Source organism: Pleuronectes platessa, chromosome 1 (assembly GCF_947347685.1).
Source record: "Pleuronectes platessa chromosome 1, fPlePla1.1, whole genome shotgun sequence".
In the NCBI taxonomy this organism is placed as follows: domain Eukaryota; kingdom Metazoa; phylum Chordata; class Actinopteri; order Pleuronectiformes; family Pleuronectidae; genus Pleuronectes; species Pleuronectes platessa.
In genome coordinates, this window is record NC_070626.1 from 14,028,868 (window position 1) to 14,040,166 (window position 11,299).

Below are 11,299 nucleotides of genomic sequence, written 5' to 3' on the forward strand. Positions count from 1 at the left end.
TAAGTGTGTGATGCATTCGTGGCTAATATTGTCTATTGTAAATGTTCCAAATTTGTAAGCATTCAATAGGGGACTGTGACCTAAATAATATTCAGTCACTTACATTTACTTTCATAATCTGTGTAGCTTTACTTAGTGTGTGATGCAACTAAACGTTTAAGTGTTCAAAAAGTGAGATTAGACACTGATTAGTAGCCAAATGACCAAAGTATAACTGCTAAAGATTTACAGATCTTATGTTTGTGAGAGGATAGGAATTGTGAAAATATAAGGCAAACTGCCCTATACTTGAGAGGAGAGTGTTTTTGCGAGTACAGGACAGTGTGTGGGATTCCTCTTCTCTCACCTGCATGTGCTTTTTCACCTACGTACCCATCCACCATATTGTTGAAGGTGTACATTGGCCTTTTCAATGTTGTTTCCAATCATATGTTTGTAATTTGCATCGCTGAAACTCTCACGCTGAGCCCCAAATGCAACAGGGTGATGTTTTTGTAGCATTTTAATGAGTCAGTGGAATCACAGATGTATTATTTATAAAGCATGTGTTTATTAAAATGTGCAACTTGTATATGTTAGAATGAACACGAGTTCAACATGCAAAACAAGACTTAAAATGCTGCTCATGTCGGGCGATGTTACTCACATCCTTTAGTGAATGGTCAACATGGATTCAAATTTTTCGATTTTAATAAAAAGGGTGAAAACAATATGTTCAACAAACATTAAAAGCAATCAGCTCTAGTGTTGGTTTAATCTGTAAAAACACATTAGTTGGCAGCATTAGCTAGTTTCTACATGCATTATCCATTCATGCCCTCCCCTTGCTGTGATGTTCATTTGCGCCCTGTAATTAACTCAGCATATCTGTGTCATGATGTAGAAATAAACTGCAATTTAGCGGAGAAGGCAATTTAGGCACGCGTGTGTGTTTGAAGGGGGTAATGGTAAAACAAACGATAGCAAGAGGTTAATAGGTAGAGAATTAAAAGTGAGATTAGACACTGATTAGCTGGTATAATGCGGCCGCAACCAGATGAAGGGGAAAGGGAGGTGGAGCAAGGAGGAGCTGGGAAGAGAGAAAGAAAGGAGGCAACCGACAGAGTGAGAGACTGGAGATGAGAGGAGACATGTGGAGCTGAGAGTCTAGATGAAAGCAGAGAGAGATGTTACTTGTGCAAAAGGCCTTTTTGTACGTACAAGATTCGATTGTGTCACATTTGTCAAGCGAGCAGAAATGGCTGCTTTGAGTAGCTGGACAAGAACAGATACTGAGGCTGTTGAGGTGAAATGAAAACTGGTACTTGTGAGCACTTGTTCTCCATCTGTGTGAATGTCACATGAGTTGTTGCACTTGCCATGGACTACATACACTCTATCCTGGGCATGTACACACTTTGTCTTGTGCATGTTGGAACATGTCCAAGTCAAGTGGAGACACTTATTTTTCTCTGCTTGCAAAGTGTAAACAGTAGTCTGCATCCAGATGTACCCCAAGTGTGCACAAATCAACATGCTCATGTCTTTTTGCATGTAAGCTGTCCCCCCCCCCCCCCCCTGTACATCTGAGTATACTGACGGAGGGAGCATGGTGTAACTTTGAGTCCTTTTCATTTTCTCCTTCACCCTAATAGACACAATTTTCCTCCGCTCATGTCCACCAGCGAGATGCAGCGTGAGATCAGATAAATCCCACTGCGTGCTAGTGGAGCAGAGTCTCTCCCAGGTCGAGTTGAGCTCAGATTTGTCAGCGTGAGCTCTGATGAAGTCTTCATTGTGGCTGAGTAGCTAAGCCTATTATTGAGGCGCTTAAGGTAATTGCCGAAATAAAGGAAATATAGGAGATAAAGGGCCGTTTTTTTCACTCCAGAGGATTGGAGGGGTTTGTTTAGTTTGACACTAAACAAACCCCTCACTTACCAGCCTTCGTCTGGTAAGTGTGGCTCTGAACAAACCTGTGCTGAATAGGTTTTTAGGTAGTGCAATTCAATTTTGGGTTTTTAACGATGGTCTCCATGTCCACGTGGGGCAAAGCCTGAAGAGCAACACAAGCTTCTTTGTTAGTTTTGGCCCAACACAGTTGCCATTTTCTCATCCAGCATCCACGTCTATCTAACAATTACAGAAGTCTGTATGTCCGTCTGTACAGGACAACAGCTAGTTCACCACAACTGTAAAGACAACAGATCCTCCAGTTACAGGTTCGATGTACTGATTCCAGTGTCACTGAACTCTGAATACAGAGGCGAACAGCTCTGTGCAGCAGAAGGGACTGAGCCTCTGGGTTCTGTGGACTGAGTCCTGCAGCCGGTCTTTATTTGCAGAGGCTTAATCATCGCAGGTCCCTTTTTAAGTTTCAGAAAGAAAACTGCAACCACCATTAACACATGCCAAGCATACTGCCTATAACAAACAGACATGTTAAGAATGAGCACTCAAGTAGTTGTTTGAATAGAAACTGTTATTTTAAGGCTGTTAATAATAGGTTGGTTCACGACATGCTTACTACCGGGCAAATCCACCCAGTAGTACACATGTGAAGCAAGTGAACCTGGCTTCTATAAGGAATAGGAGATAACACTCTGATTGGATTATGAGATGTTACACCAGAAACACACCAATGATTTATTAAGAGATTTAGTGAAACACTTTTGAACAGTGTGCCTGGGGCACCAACCTCTTTTTCACGTCATTAACTTAACAAAAGTGGATTTGGATGCACCCTAGAAGAAGGTAGAACCACTTGCTTCAGATAATGCAGCTAAAACACAAGCATATGTTTTAGTCACCATTTTTAAGTTCATCATAACAAAGGTGACAACCAGTAGATTCAATATTTTTCTTATATTAAAATTAAAATTAAAATTGTTTCACAAAAGATAACAATTATTCAGTGTGGATTTTTATCAGGGACTGCACAGTGACCAGAGGGAAAGGCACCAAATGCACAACGATCCACTTGTTCATAGAATAATCATGTCACATTTGTGACATTTCCTGCAAGCAGAGTTCTTTTTATTTTTTGTTATCAAGCTCATCTGTGTAACGAGTGCAGACAGGTGTGTGGATCCAATCGCACGACTCGGAGACACAAGAAGGTGCAATTAACCAGCTTTACTGTAGAATATTGGTACACGTCACGGCAGTCCAAACACGGGTACAATAATTCCACAGGAGACAGGCAGCGGCAGAGTTCGTAATCGTTCCAGTCCAAGGTCGGTACACGGGAGGGCAGTTGATCACAGGGCAGGGTATCCGGCAGGGAAAAGGCAGAGACGTAAACCGTTAAGCAGGCAGGGATCGGTAACAGGAAGGCTATCAGGAGGAATTGCTGGAACGCTAGGAACATTGAGAAACAAAGACGAACTGGCAACGCCACACAGGAACGCACAGACTAAATACACCGGGTGATGAGGACCAGGTGCAAACAATCAGGGAGGAGCTGACAATCACCCAGGTGGAACACACACACACGAGGGAGGGAGTGAGGAGTCTGAAACGAGAGGAGAGGTGAGTAAACAATAACAACAACACATAACAAGAATAAGTTATAAATCTCCAGCCAACTTAACTTAATAAACTGGGCTGGCCATAACAATCTGAAGAGAATCAGCCCCTAAAGCAGGTTTGTTCGTCTGGTTTAATTCATGCAACTCTCTTGTTTGTTTAGCTGTTATTTGTTGATGGGTTTCTCTTTTGTATTACCAGAACAAATTTAATTAGAGCTGAAGGAATACAAATCAGTGTTCACCCACCAAATGCTATTTGGTCCCCTAATAAAAGGACTTGGAGAGAGGAAGGGAAGAATTACAAATGTGTTTCCAAGAGCTGCAGAGAGAAATGCTTGAGGAATGTAAGTCTTTTAACAAATGCATGTCATTTTACAAACTGGCCCTATAGGCTTAAGTGAAGAATAAAAGGACTCGGTTTTTCTCTCGTAATATTTATGACAGTAGAGAAGAGAACCCAGTTTAAAATGCAGGATATTTTTGGACAAATATTCCAGTCACCTTTTCAGTCTCACTTTATTCCCCCAGGTATTTAATCCTAAAAGCAGACCCAGCAGCCACAAACCAACCCAGTCTCATCAGAAAACGTTCAGTGGCAACGTTGGTCCACTTGGAACGACGTTACCATCTCACAATCTGGCCTCTCAGATTGTGAGATGGTAACATTTTGTCAGCCCATTGTTTTGCATTGGCGTGTTCTCACGTCACGTGACTCACAAGCTTCCGTCTGCGGAGAGGAAAACATGGCGGAGATTCCTTGTTTTTTCAGATAAAAATATAATTTTGTAACTCAGTTTGGGCATAAAAATACATTCTGACACCATTTCTAGCGAGAAATGTGCTCTTTGCTTCCACAGTCTTCAGCCAGTTCGTGCTTATGATCAATATTTTAATAGTTATCACGAATGTTTTTATCGTTGCTATGAGGGTTGCTATGACGCTGCCATGCGGAAGACCAGGCCACAGCGTGCTGTTAAAATCACCGTCCCTGCGTGGCGTCGTTCAGTGATCGTGAATGTTATTCACGGTATATAATATTAATATTTGAGGCTAGATTACACCTCTAATGCTAAGGACCCATCGAGACCAGTCATCCCGAAGGGGGACCGACTGCGCCACGGACGGACTGGCCGAGCGGAACTGACGTGTGGCTTTTAGTAAACATCCGGTCCTTTAACTCGGGGCTGCGTAATAACCACCGAGCGCTTGGAAGACAAACGATGTCATCTTCCTTCTGTCAGGTGAGTAGTTTATTGTTTTTAAAGATCGTTACGATCTAGGTTTACAGTCCGAGTGCTGAGACAGCGGATGCGGAGTCCGTTGATACACACAATGGATGCTATTCTTCAGCTAATACGCCATTGATAGCCACATGCTACAGCCCACATTAGCCTGTGCTACCTGGGAGGTGAATACATGGTTGTTGAAACCAGTTCAAGACGCTTAGCTCATCATTGAGGGACGCTACAATATAAATATAAACATGAATTTGATTTATGAATGCTTTAGATTAATAAGGAGTGTATTTCTCTACCATTACTCCACAATAGCAGGTCAATTTGGTTTAATGTATAGTATGCACTATGACAATAATGTTTTCATGTTATGGAGTTGCGATTCATTTTATAAAACAATTGCTATGTTCTGTTTTTTAATCAAGGCGGATCAAAGTGAAGCTACAGGAGTTTCATTAACGTCAATAACTTGGACCGAACACTTTGTTTTGCTTGATGAAGAGCAGGAAGGGCAGCCTGGAGAGAAAGAGAAGCCGGGTTGAGCCCACTACCATCATCCACGTACCACGAGGAAGATGAGGGAGAGAAATGATCCTACCATTAAAGAGGTACTTTTAAGTTACATACCAGAAACACCATTTTATATAATGTGCCAAATATACATTTTTATTAAATCCCCAAAGTACGCTTGCTGACATACAAGTTAATATCACACTGAAAGAATTTTGATCAATCATGCTTCCCTGCTGTGATTGTTTAACTGGGAAAACAACTTTTTCCACAGGAAGGCAAGTAAATTTAAGGAATACATTTGCAAAGTTTTCCTCTGTTATGTATAATGATGACCCCCATCAAACATAATGTTAGCAATATTTACACCTTTTAATTTATACTGATTATTTCTGTCTACATGTGTGAATTTGCATTGATTAGTTTCAGAAAAGAGCGATGATGTATCGGTCAGTGGGCGGCAGCACGAGACTCCGCAAACTAGTCTGTAAGCAAAGTAGACAAAGGCATCGAGGTTGCGGCCTGCCCTCATTGTTATTTTGCTTAAGGGACTGAATATGTTTCATGCAGAAATATTAGCATTTCCCTTATATCTACCAAAACTGCTTGTTTCACAGACTGCAGTTTTGTTTTGATCCGATGTGGTGTGCAAATAAAACCGTATCGGCAATGGGTTGTGGGGCATTAACATTTGTAACTCTAATTTTGTTTTGACAGACTGTGAAAAGAACGTTGAGAACATCACCACTCTACAGGAAGACACAGTCCAGTAATGGGTGTCAGAAGTTCAGTAGTGAACGACGGGTACTGTGGAAAAATGTGTGTCATTGTTGTACAATGTCCTTTGACTCTGTTTACACAAGGTTAACACAAAAAGGTTTGATTGTAAACTGATATTGGTATGAATTCATGTTATTCTCCTCTTCACAAGAAACAAACAATCCAAATTACCTGCAGAAAGCCCTTGATGGACGCTTCAGCTGCATCGTCAGACTGGCGAGACAGCAAGATGCCAACTTTAATGCCAATTTATTTGTGTAACATTCTGTGACCAAATGTATAGATAACTTTTTGTAGATTGTAAAAAAAGATAACCCATTTATTAAAAAAAACTCACTAGAATTACCGCACTGCGTTGTATGACTCCGCTAACCAGTGCAGTGTCCGTCTACATATTTCTACATATTTTCTATCGTACAAATGACACTGTGTCTCTTGACAACTGAAACCATAAGATGAGGTCAGTGTGGCCTTGACCTTTTGACTTTAACACAAATACACAGTTAGACAATCCGAAAACATACAGTTATGCCAAAATATATTTGGTTTCACATTCTAGATGGCATAAGCAGAGACATCAACTCAGGAAAAATATTTCTGTAGAAAAATGTGTGTATGTATACATACGTACACACGTACAAACGCACTATTGAGACGTTTTGTTTTTTATCATATATTCTCAGGAAGGACTGATGCATTTACTGAGACGGGACGTGAGGGCCTACTCTGCGTGCTCAGAGTTCAAGCCCAGCAGGCTGCAGCGGGCCTGACATATTCTGGAACAGCAGCACAGTCTTTAGATGACTCCTCTGAAGATGAAAACATGGCGAGGTACTTCTCCACTGATGAAGAACTGTGAGGGCTGTGATTAGCTACACTCTCTTGCTACAATGCTACTCATGCTACTCCCTGGCAGCCTTAGGAAGGCATTAGCTTGCTGTTGGGTAGCTGTTAGCTTCAGCATTTTTAGTTTTTAGCGGCCTGTCTGACGTTTATGTTTAAAACAAAAAAATCAGAGGGAACCATCTTCATAATTTAACACTATGGTTTGTTTGTGTGTCCTTCAGTTCTTCTCAAGAGAAGCAGTACAGGTGTGCCTCAGCTCCACGGTCCCTCCTGCAGCCTCCGCTCCTGATGCTAACCTCATGTCTCCATCACACCAAGCAGCAGACCTGGATTGACAGACCTTTCTCCAGAGCTGCCCCCTCCCTCTGAAACCCCCCTCTCCAAAACACTATTTGTGGCGTTTTTAAAGTCTTATTTGCATGAGAATTGTTGATCATAACATTTCCAGCAGATGCCTTAATATAATGTTTGTGCACAATAAATGACATTGATCATAACATATTGGTATTTCCTTGCACTTCTACACCATGATATTGTCAGATAAGATGCTGATTACATTAAAGCAGTGAATGCTCTTCTTTAAGCAACATAAACACACAATGATCCAATGGATCTGAAGTAGAATGGGCACATTACATTCTGTAGAGAATGCCTCAGTAATTGAAGTCAGAAAATAACTTTCTTTATCTGAGGTTCCAGTCATTTATAGTCACAGCAGAGCACACAGGTCTGGTTGTCTAGGGACACCCATATCATATTGTTTAAGATGTGTAACATCAAGTTTGTGTATCAGTGCAAAATACATGCCGTCATTAGTCAAGAGTTCACTCTCTTGTTTACACTAAATTTAGGTGACCCAGATGTTTCACAATGCATCTGATAAGGTCTTATGAGAAACATTCTTAACATTAAAAAAATCAAAACAGAGGATAGCAATAGATGTTTGACTCAAATCACTAGCTGGTAATCAGCAGCCTGACTTATTCAAACACATTAATACTACAATGAATGAGGCAGGGGTTATCTATCAGAAATCATTTCTGGGACATTAATTTAAAAGATCTCCAGTATAAGCAAATGTGTTTTAAAATTGGTTTACATCCAAGTGTGAGGATGTCCCATCACATGGATTTAAGACATATATATTGTTTGTATTAGCTGTCCCTCAGTTAAGTACTTGCACTTCTTGAAAAGCTCTATATAAATAAGATGTATTATTGTTTATACATTGCTTTATACATGTTTTCCTAAAAGTCACTGTCAACAGTATGGTTCAGGTGACAGTGAGTGGAATGTGAAGGTAATTTCAATGAGCTCAAGAGAAACCTAATGTGACGATATAGTTGATTTCAACCACACAATGGCTAAGGAACCCGAATTCTGTTTAGGATGAAGATTATATTAATGTTCCATATGGAAAAGCAATGATAACTGCTGAAGAACTGCTGAGTTGCAGCACAAAAGAAAAGTTAAATGTCATAAATCTTGTTTTCACAAAAATATTCCGAAAAAATCGGTAATGTGATTAATCATGATTAATCCATAGAAACCTGTGATTAATTTGATTAAAAATTTTAATCATTTCACAGCCCTAATTTCTACATGAAACATATTCAGTCCCTTAAGCAAAATAACAATGAGGGCAGGCCGCAACCTCGATGCCTTCGTCTACTTTGCTTACAGACTAGTTTGCGGAGTCTCGTGCTGCCGCCCACTGACCGATACATCATCGCTCTTTTCTGAAACTAATGAATGCAAATTCACAAATGTAGACAGAAATAATCAGTATAAATTAAAAGGTGTAAATATTGCTAACATTATGTTTGATGGGGGTCATCATTATACATAACAGAGGAAAACTTTGCAAATGTATTCCTTAAATTTACTTGCCTTCCTGTGGAAAAAGTTGTTTTCCCAGTTAAACAATCACAGCAGGGAAGCATGATTGATCAAAATTCTTTCAGTGTGATATTAACTTGTATGTCAGCAAGCGTACTTTGGGGATTTAATAAAAATGTATATTTGGCACATTATATAAAATGGTGTTTCTGGTATGTAACTTAAAAGTACCTCTTTAATGGTAGGATCATTTCTCTCCCTCATCTTCCTCGTGGTACGTGGATGATGGTAGTGGGCTCAACCCGGCTTCTCTTTCTCTCCAGGCTGCCCTTCCTGCTCTTCATCAAGCAAAACAAAGTGTTCGGTCCAAGTTATTGACGTTAATGAAACTCCTGTAGCTTCACTTTGATCCTCCTTGATTAAAAAACAGAACATAGCAATTGTTTTATAAAATGAATCGCAACTCCATAACATGAAAACATTATTGTCATAGTGCATACTATACATTAAACCAAATTGACCTGATATTGTGGAGTAATGGTAGAGAAATACACTCCTTATTAATCTAAAGCATTCATAAATCAAATTCATGTTTATATTTATATTGTAGCGTCCCTCAATGATGAGCTAAGCGTCTTGAACTGGTTTCAACAACCATGTATTCACCTCCCAGGTAGCACAGGCTAATGTGGGCTGTAGCATGTGGCTATCAATGGCGTATTAGCTGAAGAATAGCATCCATTGTGTGTATCAACGGACTTCGCATCCGCTGTCTCAGCACTCGGACTGTAAACCTAGATCGTAACGATCTTTAAAAACAATAAACTACTCACCTGACAGAAGGAAGATGACATCGTTTGTCTTCCAAGCGCTCGGTGGTTATTACGCAGCCCCGAGTTAAAGGACCGGATGTTTACTAAAAGCCACACGTCAGTTCCGCTCGCCCAGTCCGTCCGTGGCGCAGTCGGCCCCCCTTCGGGATGACCGGTCTCGATGGGTCCTTAGCATTAGAGGTGTAATCTAGCCTCAAATATTAATATTATATACCGTGAATAACATTCACGATCACTGAACGACGCCACGCAGGGACGGTGATTTTAACAGCACGCTGTGGCCTGGTCTTCCGCATGGCAGCGTCATAGCAACCCTCATAGCAACGATAAAAACATTCGTGATAACTATTAAAATATTGATCATAAGCACGAACTGGCTGAAGACTGTGGAAGCAAAGAGCACATTTCTCGCTAGAAATGGTGTCAGAATGTATTTTTATGCCCAAACTAAGTTACAAAATTATATTTTTATCTGAAAAAACAAGGAATCTCCGCCATGTTTTCCTCTCCGCAGACGGGAACTTGAGAGTCACGTGACGTGAGAACACGCCAATGCAAAACAATGGGCTGACAAAATGTTACCATCTCACAATCTGAGAGGCCAGATTGTGAGATGGTAACGTCGTTCCAAGCAGTGTTAATTTTGGCAGCTATTTTTGATTTAGTCTTAGTCTTAGTCTTTGACGAAAATGCATATTAGTTTTAGTCACCTTTTAGTCATTTTAATCCTTCTTAGTTTTAGTCTAGTTTTAGTCGACGAAAACAAATTCCATTTTAGTCTAGTTTTAGTCGACGAAAAAAAATTCCATTTTAGTCTAGTTTTAGTCGACGAAAACTAATTCCATTTTAGTTTAGTTTTAGTCGACGAAAACTAATTCCATTTTAGTCTAGTTTTAGTCACATTTAATAGCCACATTAAACTCCTTTTCTATAAAAACATATAGCTGCAGCCTAATAGCTTAAAAATATATATTTAATTTTAAATGTGAAAACAAAAAGGGAGAGCAGGTCAGACTGGAGCCGGACACAGAAACTTCAGCTCTGTACAAACCAACTGCAGCTTCTGCTCTGATGAAGAAGCTGAAGCGCTGATCTCTGAGCAGCTGAGACCATAGAAACTCTGGTTTTCACTGTTTCCATAGTTAAGAAGCAGTCGGTCACTGAGAGGCTGCTCCACGAGAACGCGCTCTGCTTTCACTGTGTCTCTCTGAGCGAGTGCGCGAGGCGGGAGGCGGAGCTACGGACCGGAGCGCTATCTGGGGCGCACACACACACATACACAAACACACTCACTCGCCCGCTCCTGATACTTCATGACGGCCTGATACGATGATGTTTTAAAAATTATTGTGACTTAGTCAACCACCAACATTTTCGTCTCGTCTCCTCTCGTCAACGAAAATTAAAATAGATTTCGTCATAGTTTTTATTTTCAAATATTCGTTTTCGTTACGTCTTCGTCTCGTATTCGTCATGGAAAAAAGGTCGTTAACGAATATATTTAGTCATAGTCTTCGTCAACGAAATAAACACTGGTTCCAAGTGGACCAACGTTGCCACTGAACGTTTTCTGATGAGACTGGGTTGCACAAACACACATTCTTCTGTGTAAACTGGTAAGACCAATACTTTTTTCACTGTAGTATTTATGATGCCTGTTGTCAGTAAATATTTTTTATAATTTTATCCCAGGCACTGGATTGTCTATAAGAATATGGCAGGTGTCTTGTTTTACCAACTAATGTGT

At 40.3% G+C, this 11,299-nt stretch overlaps 1 long non-coding RNA gene across 2 annotated transcripts; it reads left to right on the forward strand.

Annotated features, from left to right (window-relative positions):
• The first annotated feature begins 4,668 nt into the window (after window positions 1-4,668).
• On the forward strand, window positions 4,669-7,355 carry LOC128440358 (uncharacterized). Of its 2 annotated transcripts, XR_008338520.1 has the most exons (4): window positions 4,669-5,352; window positions 5,972-6,058; window positions 6,718-6,865; window positions 7,102-7,355. It is a non-coding gene; the product is annotated as an uncharacterized LOC128440358 (long non-coding RNA). The 2 variants fall into 2 exon arrangements; XR_008338521.1 differs by lacking the exon at window positions 5,972-6,058 and having other exon boundaries at window positions 7,102-7,354.
• The last annotated feature ends 3,944 nt before the right edge of the window (window positions 7,356-11,299 follow it).